This window comes from Rhinolophus hipposideros, assembly GCF_964194185.1.
Source record: "Rhinolophus hipposideros genome assembly, chromosome: 23".
NCBI lineage: Eukaryota > Metazoa > Chordata > Mammalia > Chiroptera > Rhinolophidae > Rhinolophus > Rhinolophus hipposideros.
Genome location: NC_138069.1, coordinates 16,185,889 through 16,202,524, shown reverse-complemented (window position 1 = coordinate 16,202,524; position 16,636 = coordinate 16,185,889). Strand labels below are relative to the sequence as shown.

Sequence of the window (16,636 nt, the reverse complement as noted above, 5' to 3'; positions counted from 1 at the left end):
CAAACAATTGATTAAATCATTTAAAGTGGAAATACATTCCTTCCCACAACCTAACTGACATCAGTCCTGTAATTAGCAACTCTTCTAATTGTGGACCTCCTCTGTTCTATTAGTCTTCTGTCCTCTCTCTATAAACTCACTCAGGTCTCCTTTACCTTTAACCAGAAGCCCTTCTAACATCCCAATCTGATGGCTCCCCCTTTTGAAGGTAATTGTTTTTAAGGGTACTCAGTAGTTTCATGTCTTCTTAACTCCCTTCATTCTTTAATTCACCACTTCCAACCACAGTTCTGAAACTGCTTTTGCTAAAGTGTTTCATGGCATCATAATTCCCAACCCAGTAAACACTCTAGCAACCTCTAACTTGACCTTCCTGTGACTTCCTACAACTGCAACCAACCTCTATTTCTTGAAACTTTCCTCTTTTGATTTGGAGAAAGCACCACTTCCTGGATTTTCCCCCTACATCTCCTATTGCTTCTTCTCCATTAGATCATGGACTTTCATTCTTTCAGAATTTTAAGTGTGGTCCACAAAATTATGATCTGTCTCTCTTTTTTTCTTTTCACTTTATACATTGTTCATAGATAGTTTCATTCACAGATGTCTCAAAATCTGTACTTAGAATTCAGACCTCCATGTGCTCAACAAATTCAATTACTACTGTCTACCTCTACGTAGATGACATTTCCAAACTGAACTCATCATTTCCATGAACCTTGATAGCCTCTATTTATTATTTTACTATACCCTTCACATTCAGTAATCAATCTCTATCAAGTCTACTCCTCAGATTTTATTAAATTTCTTCCCTCTAGCCTCAATTTAAATCATCATTTCTTACCTGGGTATCTTAGTAGTAGTTTAAACTCCCTTCCTCCACTGTAGCCCTGTCCAATGGACACTACATAATATAACTAACAATGTCTAACCAAAATTTAACTGTGATCATGGAACTTCTACATCTTAAACTCTTCCAATTTTTTCCAATATTTTTTCCTGTGTGCTGCTATTCTTAGAGGTAAATTTTAGAGGAAAACAAATGTTGTCATGTTAAGATAAAATAATAATCCCACTGGAATTTTTATTGACATAGGGCCAAAGCCAACTAATTTGGGGAAAATACACTTTTGTGTATTCCATCTAAGAATACAGTTGACCACTCTAGTTATATAACATTTTAAAATATTTTCCAACAAATTTTATACTATTCCTTCACATTTCTCATTAAAGTCATTCCTAGGTATTTTGTGTTTATGGCTCTTTTGAATGAGATCTCTGCCATTTTATTTTCTACTATTGCCAAATATAAAAACCATAATTATTTGAACACACATCATCTACCTTGGTACCACTACACGATTTGATGCAAGATAATTCAAATAACTTTTAATCAACTTACTTTGATTTCCTACGTACACTGTTCACCATTCTTAATGTGTATATATATATATATATATATATATATATATGAATGTAAACATAATTTATATAGTCATATTTTTAATCTGGAAATAATCCAAATTATAATACATTCTGTTAATAGAATGTATATGGTCATTAAAATTATGCTGAGAAAGAGTTCATAATAACGTAAGACCCTATGTAACAATATTTAGTGAGGAAAAGCAAGAATATAAAATGTATATGCTTTCTTAAATTTCACTATATTCTATAATAAAGATACAATGTGATATGTAGATGATGTATTACAGAATTATACACTTAAAACCTATGTAATTTTACTAACCATTGTCACCCCAATAAATTTTAATAAAAAAAGAAAAAAGTTAAACTAGTAGTTTTTGTTGTCAAAATAAATAAATAAATAAATAAATAAATAAAATGTCAAAAAAAGATATATTAACTTTATAATAAAACACCATATATGTACACATTATTACAACTATTTTGTAAAATATTCTGGAACATATTTTTTTACAGAAGCTACCGAAACATGGTATAATTGTTACTGTACTTGGATATTGGGATTACAGATGATTTCTTCTTTTCCTAAAATGTCTGCAATGATTATGTGGTACTCTTTAATGGGAAGTTTATTTTTAGATCTTTTTTCATCTTTACTGGCTCCCTATCTCCTCATAGCAGGGTCTAAAATCCTAAGCACTGCATTAATGGATCTTCTTAATCTGATTCTTATTTACCTTTTTAGCTTCAACTTCTTCCATGCTTACACATGTACAATAGGCTCTGGCCAAATCAAACTATTTTCAGCTTCTCTTACGCTTTCTCATCATTCCTCTAGGCCTTTATGGTTTTTGTTCTGCCTGAAATTCTCATTCTCCACTCTACTTCCTTGCTTCCCAAATCATCCATTAATATTCTGCTAAAGAGATGTCTTACATGGGAAGATTTCCCTGCCTGTCCATACCCTCCATCAAACACCATACTGAGTTAGTTGCTTTCCCTCTATGCTTCCTAGGTTACACGTATTTGTTTCAATTATCGCTCAAAACTGATTGTATTATAATTGATGGTTTACTTGTTTATTGTTGAGATATCTTTTAATGTTATGTATTATATATTATTTGTCTCCACATTTTGAACGTCTCATGTTCAAAAACAGTTGATTACGTGATTGTTTTAAGTGAAACCATGTGCTCTCTTGGTTCAGTTACTAAGTCTTTCATAGTAGATCTGAACTATGAATTGTTTTTTTCCCCAAAATTAATAATGAGGGAATTAAATCTCCCTATCAGGATTTGGGGGGAAATTTTAAGATACTGCTGTTTTCAAAGGAAAAGTAATTCAAATATTTTAAAACACATATAAAAGCATTTTAATATTACTTAGATGTAATTTGCTCCTGATAAAACTGTATGATAGGGAATTTCATGTAATGGCGACCTAAATTATTCAGAGCAGCCATCCTATTGAGAGCAACTAAATATTCTGGATAAAATATTAAAAACAATTACTTAAAAACAATGAAAATCTGACAAGATAACGAGGAACTGTGAGGACAAATTCTGGAGGAAACTTAAACCCAGAGAGGTGAGCAGAATATTGAACTTTCTTTTTGTTCTAAAAGCATTTGCCGACACAAACTTGGACATAAATTCAGATAACTTGTGGGGTGGGGAAGACAGAAATTAAGGACCAAGATGTATGTTAAGATGAGGAGTCTTATGGTATCTACATTAATCAGGAACCCCAGGGACTATTCTCTCCAGGTGATGGTGTAGCAAAGCTAAACCTACCTATCCTCCAGTCCAGAGAACTACTGGGGAGTTTGACTTGGCACCAACCAGGACAGAAGGAAAACAGGAAAGGAAAAAATCCTATAAACTTGTGGTTTGATACTGGGCATCCTGAAGATTTTTAGCTGGGTATACTGGGTGGTCTAAGTAGTCAAAGACCTTCAAGTCTTGAACTTGGTTTAAAGTGGTTTACAACTAGTAGTATTCAGAAACTGGCAGATATAACTAAAAATGTATCCTGAAGGAAGGCACTTTTATCCAAGAGCTCAGGATATCCTGACAAATATTATTTGCAGGGTAATTATCATCACAAGTCAAAAAAATCTGGCAAACACAGAAATATGCAGCTGTGATCAAAAACTAGCTGAAGCGACACACAGCAAAAACATACTTGGAGACTTTAAACTAGAATTATCAGACGGGGATTTAATATATTTAAAGAAATAAAAAGTAAGCTTGCAGCAAACAAGAAAATGATAAAAAGTCACAGCAGATTTGAACAATTACAATTTTAAAATAAAAAACATTATAACTAAACTAAAATCTTAAGGTATACTTTTAGTAGCATACTAGACATACAAGAGGACAAAATTAGTAAAACTGAAAGAAATATAATAAGCAACTACTCATAAAACAGCACATGAGACAACAGTGGAACCCAGAAGATAGTGAGGAGATAACTTGAATGTGCCCAAAATAAATAAATGTCAACCTAGAAATCTACACCTAGGGGAAAATATCTATTAATAATGATATTTCAGGCAAACAAAAACTAAAATAGTTCATCACCAGGTAAAGTAGAGATAAAGAGAGTCATTTCATAATGTTAAGTTTAAATTTAGGAGGAGGATATTACAAATTTAAATTTGGTAAGTATCTAAATAAAATAAAATAGCCTCAAAATATATGAAGCGAAAAAGTGACAGAAATCCAAGGAGAAGCAAACAATTCACCATTCATAGCGCAACACTTTAACATAAATTTCTGAGTCACAAAAAATGAGCAAATAAAAAGAATAAAAAAGAATATGGAATATTTGAACAACACAATTAGCAAAAACTTAACAAACAATACAGAGTACTACTACAGGCAATTTCAGAACATTGCCTTTCCATGAACATGCAGAACATTTACAAAAATTGACAGCCTGAAATACTATACAACGAAAATGAATGATATGCAGTTACCCACAACAATACGGATGAATCTCACAAGTAACCATATTTAGAAAATGATGGCAAAACAAGAGTATATACTGTGTAATTCCATATATATAAAGCATAAAAACAGCAAAACTAATCAAAGCTGTTATAAGTCGGAATAGTGATTACTCTTGGAGGATTATGACTGGAACTTCTGGAATGCTGACAATGTTCTGTGTCTACATCTGTGTACTAGTTATATAGGTATGTTCAATTGGTGAACATTTGTCCACCTGTACATTTATGTTGTGTGTGCTTCTCTCTATATATATTATACTTGAACAAACAAAAAGTTTTTCAAAAAAATGACTATATGATGGGCTGCAAAGAGAATTTCAACAATATCAAAAAATTAAAAACACTGGACATGATTTGATGACAGCAGGATGTAACTATTAGGTTGGTGCAAAAGTAATTGCGGTTTTAAAGGTTAATAATAGTTGCACAAACCGCAATTACTTACGCACCAACCTAATGGAAATCTATAACTAAAAGATTGTAGATTATCTCTATGTGTAGAGTATCTCTATGTTTGGATACAAATGGGTCAAAGATATCACAAAGGAAATTAGAAAATATATTGAATGCTTGACAAAGAAAATTATTACATATGAAAATTTGTGATGGAATTATTGAGATTTCCTTTATGGCTCAGACTATGTTTAATTTTGGTTAATGTATTATAGGCATTTTTAACGAATTGTATTCTGCAGTTGTTGGGTGATTTTTTTAAATACACACACACACATTTGTTATTCCTATTATTCAAAAGTTCTATATCCTTGTTGATTTTCTTTTGTCTCCTTGTTCTCTTTCTGAACAAAATATGTTAAAATTTCCCATTCTGGTTATGAATTTCTCTATTTCTCCTTAGAGTTCAGTCATTTTTGCTCAATGTAATTAAAGATAATATTATTGCACTGAAATTTACAATTGTTTTATATTCCTGGTGGATTGACCCTTTTATCACTATGTAATGTCCTATTTATATACATAAGGTTTCTTATCATAAGGTCTACTATAAGTGATATTTGTATAGCTAACTATACAGTTTCTTTTTTTAAAAAAACAACAACAAAAAAACCTTTTAGTTATCTTAAGTGTGTTTTTCCAGGACCCGTCAGCTCCAAGTCAAGTAGCTGTTTCAATCTAGTTGTGGAGGGCGCGGCTCACAGTGGCGCATGTGGGGATCGAACCAGCAACCTTGTTAAGAGCACCGTGCTGTAACCAGCTGAGCTAACCAGCTACCCCTATACAGTTTCCTTTTGATAAGTGTTTGCATGGTATCTCTTTCCATCCTTTTACTTTCAACCTTTCTATATACTTTTAATAAAGATATGTCTCTAGTAAATGATATATAGTTGTTTAATTTCTAACAAGTCTGACTATCTTTATTAATTGGAGTGTTTAGTCTGTTTATAATTAATGTAACTATTGATATGCTTGGATTTAAATCTGTCATCTTACTATTTTTTTTAATGCTGTCTGTTCTAACTTGCCTTTTTTCCCTTCTTTTAGATTAATTATATTTTTACGATATTGTCTCCCCATTATTAACTTATTGTTTACACATTATTTTAATATTTAAATGGATTACCCTAGAAGATAAAATATGCATTCTTGACCTATTAAAGTTTAATATAAATTTTTATTTTTATCACTTCCAGAACAATGCATGGCTTTAAAATCTTTTAATTCTATTTACCTCTCTCCATATTTTTTGTTATTGTTCTCATATATTTCAGTTATTTTTACATTTTAAATTCTACTATGCATTATTGTTGTTTTATTCAGTGAATATATTACCTCCTCTGCTTCCTTCTTTTTACCATTTCTTCTTTCCTCCCCTCCCTCTTTGTCTCTTTCCCTCCCCGCCTTCCTTCCTTCTTTCCCTTTCTTCCTTCTTTCCTTCCTTCCTATTTCTATACTTTTACCTGGGAATATTTTCCAAATACTTAAAGAAATCTCTTACTATTTCCCTCAGTGCAGATCTGCTTGGGATGCATTTCATCAGTTTTCGTTCATTTAAAAATGTTTTTCTTTACCTTCCTTTTTTTTTTTTTTTAATTTACCTTCCTTTTGAAGGATATTTTTGCTGGGTATAAAATTCTAGGTTTACAGATGTTTTCTTGAAGCCTTTGAAGATCTCATTTCATTGTTTTCTGGTTTCCTTTTTTTTTTTTTAATTGAGAGCTTAGTTGTCAATCCTTACTATTGCTCATTTAAAGGTAACATATCCTTTATTTTCTGGTGGTCAAAAGACAGTTCATTGAAAAAACTAATAGAAATCAACAAATCTCTGGCAAAACTTATCCCAAAAAAGAGGAAAAAATACCCATCCATTATAAGCCCATACATTATAAAATTTAGATTAAATGCACAAATTTATTGGAAAACACAAATAACCAAACTGAGATGACCAGAAACAGAGATCTGTATATTTCTATAACTATTATGGATACTGAATTTATAATTAAAAACATTTTCATGAAGATAACTCTTGTCCTATAAGACTTCATTTTTAATTCTTCTACATGTTTATGGGAGAAAAACCACTAATTTACACACTTTCAAAATAATTGAAAAAGTGAATACTTCTCAACTTACTATATGAAGCCAGCATAACTTTGACAAAAACATTACAAAAATGGAAAATTACAGGCCAATTTCTATCATAAACTCATTTTTAAAAGTCTAAGCAGGGGCCAGCCCAGTGGCTCAGGTGACTAGAACTCTGTGTTCCCAACTCCAAAGGGTGCCGGTTCGATTCCCATATAGGCCAGTGGGCTCTCAACCACAAGGTTGATGGTTCAACTCCTCGAGTTCTACAAGGGATGGTAGTCAGTGCCTCCTGCAACTAACATTGAACATGGCACCTTGAGCTGAGCTGCCTCCCAGATGGCTCAGTTGGTTGGAGCACAGGCTCTCAACCACAAGGTTGCCAGTTCAATTTCTTGAGTCCTGCAAAGGATGGTGGGCAGCGCCCCCTGCAACTAAAATTGAACACGGCACCTTGAGCTGAGCTGCCACCGAGCTCCCAGATGGCTCAGTTGGTTGGAGCAGGAGTCCCCTCAACCACAAGGTTGCTGGTTCGACTCTCGCAAGGGATAGTGGGCAGCGCCCCCTGCAACTAGCAACAGCAACTGGACCTGGAGCTGAGCTGCGCCCTCCACAACTAAGACTGAAAGGACAACAACTTGAAGCTGAATGGCACCCTCCACAACTAAGATTGAAAGGACAATAAATTGACTTGGAAAAAAGTCCTGGAAGTACACACTGTTCCTCAATAAAGTCCTGTTCCCCTTCCCCAATAAAATCTTTTAGAAATTAAAAAGTCTAAGCAAAATGTTAGGAAACGAAATCCAATAACATAAAGAAGGATAATAATCACAACCAACCTGAGTTTATTCCAAGAATGCAATATTAGTTTATTATTAATAAGTCAACAAATATAATTCATAATGTAAATAAAATAAAAGGATAAAAATCATATGATCACCTCAATAAACACAAAAATATATGATAAATTTAATACCCATTCATGATTTTTAAAAATGCTCTTAGTAAATTAAAAAGGGAAGGAAACTTCCTTAACCTGGTAAAGGGTCTCTGAAAAAAGTCAAGTAATACAGTTCATATTAAAAACTTTCTTTCTAAGGTCAGGAATAAGACAAGACTACCCATTATCATCATTTCAACTTAGTAATGAACAAAACCATAAAACAAGAAAACTGTATGATTAGAAAGTTAAAAATGAATAAATAAAACTAACATTATATGGAGATGGCATGACAGCATATGTAGAAAATATAAAATAATATAAAAATGTTCAATTTTAAAATAAATTTAGCAAGGACATTGGATATAAAGTTAATATATAAGGGGGAAGGGCTGGTAGAAGAGGTTAAAGGGGGTAAAGGGTAAACATGGTAATAGAAGGAAAACTGACTTTGGGTGATCAACACACAATGCAATATATAAATGATATAGAATTGTACGCTTGAAACCTATATAATTTTGCTAACCAATGTCACCCCAATAAATTTAATTTAAAAATATCAATTTCCTACAACAGAAACAAATTATAAAATCAAAATTTTAAAATAGCATCAAAATAACAAATATCTTATGAAAGTTGTGCAGTATCTTTATACACACACTCATGCAAACACAAACACTGAAAGAAGATAAATAGAAGAATATACCATGTTATGTGAGAAGTTTATGGATACATTGTCATTATGTTGATAAACCCATATTTTTACGGAGTCAGTAAAAATCCAAATGAAATATGTCAAATGCCCCATATTTTCTACAGATTTAATGTAATACCATTAAAATCAGAGCAGTTTTTTTATATAGAAATTGAAAAACTGATTCTACAATATAAATAGAAGTGCAAAGGGCCAAAAATACTAGCTAAATTAATCTTGAGGCAGAAGAACAAAGTGAGAAAAAACTTACACAATTGTATGTTAATATGTATTAAAAGCTACTGTGTTTAACATATTGGCACAAAATAAACAGACCAATGAAACAAAATAGAGAATCCAGAAATAGATGCAAATTTAGTCACTTGGTTTATGACACAGGTAGCTCTGCAGAATAGTGAAGGATGATCTTTTTTATTAAATGGCACTGTGTATGTAGAAAATGTACTACTATGGAGTGATCACACGTTTATATTTTTAAGTGAAAAAAATCAAAGTAGAGAAGAATGTGTATTGTATGCTATAATTTATCTTAAAAAGCAGTGGATGCACATATTTGTTTGCATTTCATATATACTAACACTGAAAAATAGTGAAAGGATAAACCATAAAATATTATTACCTGTAAGAGGAGAAAAGGACTAGAATGGGGGAACAGGCACAGTAGATACTAGACTTCTCTAAATATACTTTGTTTGATAAACTTATTTTGTAATTATGTAAATATTTTATATAACTATATATAACTATATAGTTATATATATATATATAGTTATATATATATAGTTATATATATAACTATAAGAAATTAAATTTTAAATTAAATTTTAAATTAAATTTTAAAAAGCAAGCCCAAAATTTGAAAGGAACTTGAAACAAATGAACCTAACTTTGCATGTAATTGATGGCTTAATTACACAAAGATGAACTATTCCAAGATACTTCAAAATACAATAATTTGTACCATACATGCTTAGTGAGATATGGCCTACAAATGAAAAGAATGCCAAAAATATTAAGCTGTTACTGTAATCATATTGTTGGTGTGGTACTGGTATTGTTTTCTAAGTCTGTTTTTTGCGTAGTGTCAGGTAACAAATGAGTAATTATGTTGATGTAAATAAAAACTGGGATCTTTGTTGTAGAAGAAAGGAGATACAAATGTAAGATTGATGAAATTAAGTAAAAACCTACAGTGTTGAACTTGGAAAGATTAGTGATGAACTTGTGATGTATTTTATCGTTTTTAAAATGCACAGTAACTGAAAATACCTAGAAACCCTGTAGCAATAAGCACAACTATTGTCCACATTTTCTCTCTAAATATCAGCTCTCACATATGCAATATAGAGCAATGTAATGGATGAATTATTGCTATGCACAGAAGCCTGTATGAATGTCACATGTATAATACTGAGTGAAAGAAGCCAGACAGAGAAACATAATCATACCATATGACTCTATTTTTATGGTGTTGAAACTCCTGATAATGGTTATATTTCAGAAGGGAGTAATGAAAGGGGAAGGTTGAGGGGAGTTTGGAGGTGCTAGTAACGCTCTACTTCTTTACCTCTGTGGTAGTTACATGATTGTGTTGGCTTTGAATTATTCATCAAACCATACACTTATGATATATGAACTTTTATGTATGTTATACTTCAATTAAAGTTTTTAAAAATAAAATTTTTGTGAAGTAGCTAATACCACACTTAATGGAAAACTTTCAGTTTTAAATCCATGCATTACAAACAATAAAATCTGAAAATCAGTAAGCTAAACTAAACAAGAAGATAGAAAAAAAAAACAGCATATTGAATACAAAAACAAAAAAAAGTGAGGAAGGAAATAAAGTTAAGAGCAGAAATCAATAAAATAGAAAACAAATATACAAGAAAGAGAACCCCAAAAGCCAAAAGTTAGTCCTTGGAAAGGGTCATATAATTAATAAACTACTACTTCCAAATCCATTCAGGAAAAATGAGAGGTGATAATAATTAACATCAGGATTGAAAAGGGGCATATCACTACAGATCCTGCAGATGTTAAAAAGATCACAAGAAGACAGACAGTATAGATAAGTTTATGCCAAAATACTTGAAAATTTAGATGAAATCAACACATTTCTGGAAAAAACAGAATTTACTGAAATGAAACAGAAATAAAAACATAAATAATTTTATTTCTAATAAAGAAATTTGATATCATGTACAACTTTTCCACAAAGAAAACTTAAGGAACAGAGAGCATCACTGTGAATACTACTAAATATTTAAGAAAGAAATATCATCAATCTTAGCAAACATGTCCTCTAGAGAATAGGAAAAAAAGAGAGAAAAAAACTTCTAACTTGTTTAATAGGGCCAGCATAACCTTGATACCAAATCCTTGTAAGAAAGGAAAATGACAAGCTAATCTCAAGTGATTAATACAGATGCAAAAACCCACTATTAAGATGTCTTCATTGGTTGGTTTTATTTTGTATGAACTTCATTTTGACTCTAAACAAAACAGCTGTAATATTTGTTCAAAGATTCAAAAGAATAAGTATGATGTGCCTGAATTCAGAGAGCACATTTTTGAGGGTATGTCATTAGAATTCTGCTATTAAAACCGTATATATGTACATGGCAACCAGATGGCCCTACGAACAGCCAAGAACTTGGGATGGTACACAAACGTGCTTCTCTTTCTCTGCAGCTCAGGAGAATATGTGATTGCATATTCATTCCTAGATTCCAGGACAAGTTCCAGATGAGTATATGATGACCATGTTTATAGCTTGAGGAAGAAATTATTATCCTAATTCTTTTTCATAAATGCAATAAAAAAGAGACATGTAATTTATTTCTATTTTGAACCAGTCTTGTATCATAAATTAAAATTGGGAACAAAATGAGTAACCATCTTTATCATTTAGTTTTGGGGTTTTTAAATTAGTTTCAGGTGTACAAAACAATGTAATAGTTATACTCATACATTTACACCCCTCACAGTGATAATCCCCCCAATCTACTACCTCTCTGATATTATATATATATATCTGTTACAATTCCATTGACTATATTCCCTATGCTGTACTCCACATCCTGCAGTGGTCAGGCATCTTCACAGTCTATGAAGTGGTTTCCCTACTAAGTCCAGTGCCCATCTGGCACCCTACATAATCTTTACAACATTATTGATTATATTCCCCAAACTGTATTTCATTTCCCCGTAGCTATTAGTTTTGGTTTTTAAGAATAACCCTTACCAACCAATTCCTTATTTCCCATAATACTTTAGTCAGAATCCTAGACTGGGATCTATATTCATTTGATGTTCTGCCAAATGTTATTTCTGATATTCATATTATACGCATTTGAGCAATGTAAAAACCTTTTTAGCAATTTAGTCCACCTTCACCCCAACAGAGTTAAGTGTATTTAGTCTTTGGAATATTATTGTTTCTTCTAACTGCAAATACTGAAGGCAACAAAAATCAATAGGCCATTAACATTATCAGACATGTTGTTAAAAAACTTTCCCACTCATACATTTTCCCTTCTGTCCACTCAAGTTATGATGTTCTTTTCCTTCCTTTTTAATAGTTTGAGGTTTCTCTATTATATTATACATCAAATACTATTGTACTGTCTACATGTTTTTTTAAAATCTGAATATATTTCACTTGCCATGAAAACTTCCTTAGTTACAGCACTCTAAAGTTTTTCAAAGCATGGTTATCAGCTTCAAAGCCAAAATAGATATAAGGAAACATCTAATTAGACTATAGAAAAGTCTGCTTATGGAATATATGTTAACAAATAAAAACACCTAGAATTGTAACAGCTATATATTATGTCAGAGGGGTAGTAGATTGGGGAAGGGAGGTTTATCACTTTGTGAGGGGTGTAAATGTCTAACTATTACATTGTTTTGTACACTTGAAACTGATTTAAAAAATCCACTTAAGAATGCCAAAAACATTCCACCACTCTGATAATAAATGTCATTGCAAAGAGGAACTATTTTATACCCTATATATCCTGGCAAAAGAAACTGTTTTAATTCCAGAAGAACAATATACTAATATAACATTGGTATGTTCAAACTACAATTTTTATGTGGAATATTTAATAAAGTCAGTTGTATGCTGTTGTGCATTTTTGCTACATTAATATTTATTATCTAAAAAATTGCCGATGCAATTCATTTTAAATTCAAAGTAGAAATTTATATCTCAGAGGTACCATCTTAGATGTGAATCTAAAAAAATTAAATTGCCCATCAAGAATCCTAACAAAAAATTTACATGAGACACATGTTTTCTGCTTGTTGCACAGTGGGCCAATTTTGTTTATATCTGTTAAATATTATCAAAGGAGAGATATAAATGTGAATGTTTTGCTGAATTCTTAAACTGACAGATTTTAGTATTATAAATTATGTTAAAATACATTGTAAACTAAAATAAGAGAGAAGAGCTTAAAATTTGAACAAAATATAAATACATGCATCAAGATGATTATGTATGATTCAAGGCATACAGTTAAATAAAATACTATAAAATTGTATTCTTTTCAAAGGATTTTTTTTTTTGGTGCCAAAACCCGGGATAAAGGATTTTTGTTTTGTAAAATTCAAGCAATAAATATTTTATTTTTAGAATTCTATCATTGTTAGTAAGGCATTCAATGAACACTATGACAAGCATTCTTTTCTAAAGAATCAAGATTGGATCAATGTGCAATTGGATAGGAAAAATAAATAATAAATGCCTGTGTGAATTACAAATATTCCAGCTTTATAAAAATTACTTTACCCCGTTTTTATACATCATATTTTCTTTTTTTTAATTTAAATTTATTTATTGGGGTGACAACTGTTAATGAAATTACATAATTTCAGGTGTACAATTCTGTATTACATCAACTATAAATCCCATTGTGTGTTCACCACCCAGAGTCAGTTCTCCTTCCATCACCATATATTTGATACCCCTTACCCTCATCTCCCTCCCCCCACATCATATTTTCTTTATGAGAAAATATGCAGCCCATAAAAATTATTAGCAGACAATGAACTACCTAAAAAGTGAAATATCAACAATCATGGAAAAAGATCGCTCAACAGGAGGAATGGGATGGCACGATATTCCTGCATGTATGAACAGTGTATCTCCATTACTTTACTTATCCCTCCATTACTTTATTTATCCCTCATGTGAGTTTTAAAAATTTGGTCACAGGGGACATTTTCCTCTGTTATTAGCTATATTTTTCCTTTTAAATAGCTACTTTTCCTCCCAACTTCCAGATCTATTGTTCTTCCTATCACTTACTTATATTTCCTTTCTAATCTAGTCAAAATGTGTTCCTCAAACAACTCCTGACTCCCAAACTTCATAGACGTTACTCATATTCTCATCGCTCCTTGTTACAGAAAACAATGAAATAGAAGAAATGGTGAATTTTCTTGGTAGGAAGAGAATTTATGCATTGTTTTGATATCTGAAATATTAACATTTTGTGTACCAATTTTCTCCCTTAAAAAATAACTGCATTTTTGATTTGTATTCACTGCAAATTTCACAATGTAATGATATATGCGTACATGCCTACTAATCACTTTATCTACAGGAACTAGACTCATCTTTAGCCCCAGAACAGCACTGAGGTTTTTTCATGCTAGCTCTAAGCCCAGAAAATCCCTCTGTTACGTTGTTTTCATTATGATACATCATGAAGAAGAAAATAACCATTGAAATAATGCATTAGAGAATGACCCTTAAACTGTTAACTTTATATACAAATGAAAAACAGAAAAGTTAATGTTTTTCCCTCTATGTTGAACAGTGTTACCTCCAATTCATATATGCACAAATGTATTTCATTCATTCAGCAAGTACTTACTGATCATATCATATATACTGGTTTCTATTACATCATGTGTGAATATTAAATATGCAAAATTATCATGGATGTAAATCTTTAACATCATTATTTGGGGAAAAAAATAACTTATTATCCCTTTGTCCCCTTATTACCTGGAACACTAAAACAGGGAATCTTCCATTGCCTTCCTTAATTTCTGTACATCTCCTTCCCTTCTCTCCACAATTGCTATGAAAAGTCCAAAAGTAACATTGTAAAATTGCTGTCCCAATTGCTCCCATTCTATTAAAAATGTTTTGAAATGCCAACAGCCACTATGGTTAAAAAACTGAAGTATTTGAATACTTTAATTTTTATTAGACACATTACTCTCAAATATGGTATTTATTATGTCTAAGTATATTGGCTTCTAAAATAATAAAAATATATAGCCAAAGGGATAAAACACTTAGTATTAGACCTGGCACCTTATTGGCTCTCAATATATGTTAGGAAAACTTTAGGGAAATGGCCCTCTGGCTTAGGCACAGGTATAAGAAGAAGGCCTTCTTATGCAAGTTAAGTCTTTTACTATCCTTTGCCTTATGCTGACAAAAGAAATTACTTAAGTTCAATATCTCTGTAAGATTGACATATAACATTATGTAAATGTCAGGTGTACAACATTATAATTTGACATTTGTATACACTACACAGTGATCTCCTCCAAAAGTCTGGTTACCATTCGTCACCACACAATTGTTCCCCTTCACCCATTTTGCCCAGTCTCCAACCCCTTTCCCCTCTGGTAACCACCAATCTCTTCTCTGTATGTACAAGTTTGTTTTTGTTTTGTTTTGTTTGTTCATTTTGTTTTTGTTTTTAGATTCCACATGTGATTAAAATAACATGGTATCTGGAAAAAATAAATAAATAAATAAATAAATAAATAAATAAATCCAAGTTGAATGGACTTTGAATGTTAAGTGCACCTTTGCACACACCCATGTTTCTGACATAACACTTAGTCATCTTTCTTTTTTGTGAAACAATTCAAACACAAATAAAGGTTGTCAAGTCCTATACACAATAGTGTTATTGTCTATCAGTACAAATGTATTCTCAGACATGCATATAATTTCGATATACTTACAAACACTGCATGGAGCTATTAGCTATGCTGTGAAGTGTTATTCTCAAAAAAGACTTTTTTGCCAAGTGGTTTCATAGCCTAGAAAATATGCTGCATTTTATTAAATTGTCTATCATTCAAGATCCAATTCAAATGCCATCTCTACCACAAAGCTTTCCCTGATTCCCTCCTCCATGCCCACATATTCTCTCTCTTTCTTCTTTAAATATTCATTGCAATTTATTTTTACATGTTTTAGGTTATCATCATTTTAAATCATGTGTTGTAAAGTTTGAGTAAATGTCTCATCTTCCATGATATTAAGCATATAGTACGCAAAACTCATGTATTTTTCATTCCCACTACGTATCAGAATGCCTTACAAACATCCGTTGCTCAAAAATATTTTTTTGAATGAAGGGATATTTGCTTTAAGTAATCCCTTAAAGGAATTCCTAAAAGGAATTATTTAAAGACATTTCTGGTCATTTATTATCCGTGCCAGAAACGTTGGTGCTTTATTATTTTTAATTTTAGACATTTATGCTATATTACATTTATTGTTCTTTAATACATTTGAATTTCTTACCCTTGTTTCTCAAAAATAAACTATAATCGCCTTAAGGCCAATCTCCTTAAGGCCAAGTCTTTTAATACTTCTATACTCCCAGAATTCTTAGCACAGGGGGTATAATAAGCATGAGTGTTCGGATTAAATGTTGCCAAAGGCTCATCTAAGAAACATTTTAGAACATACTTTATAGTGATCGGTGGGTACTGTTGAATAACTATAAAGTACACCTGAAACTAATTGTATGTTAGCTATGTTTTAATAAAAATCCTTTTTAAAAAAAGCAAATAAGAAGTACAAATTGCCAGTTCTAAAAACAGTCACAGGGAAGCAAAGTACAGCACAGTGAATATGTGTATAGTCAATAATATTGTAATAACTATGTATGGTGCCAGTTGGGTACTAGACTTTTGGAGATCACTTCATAAGGTATATAAATGTCTAGTC

At 31.6% G+C, this 16,636-nt stretch overlaps 1 protein-coding gene across 1 annotated transcript in view; it reads right to left on the bottom strand.

The window, feature by feature from the left end:
- Nucleotides 1–16,636, bottom strand: part of LOC308491583 (protocadherin alpha-13-like) — a 122,916-nt gene that overhangs the window by 73,825 nt on the left and 32,455 nt on the right. The window lies entirely within an intron of this gene.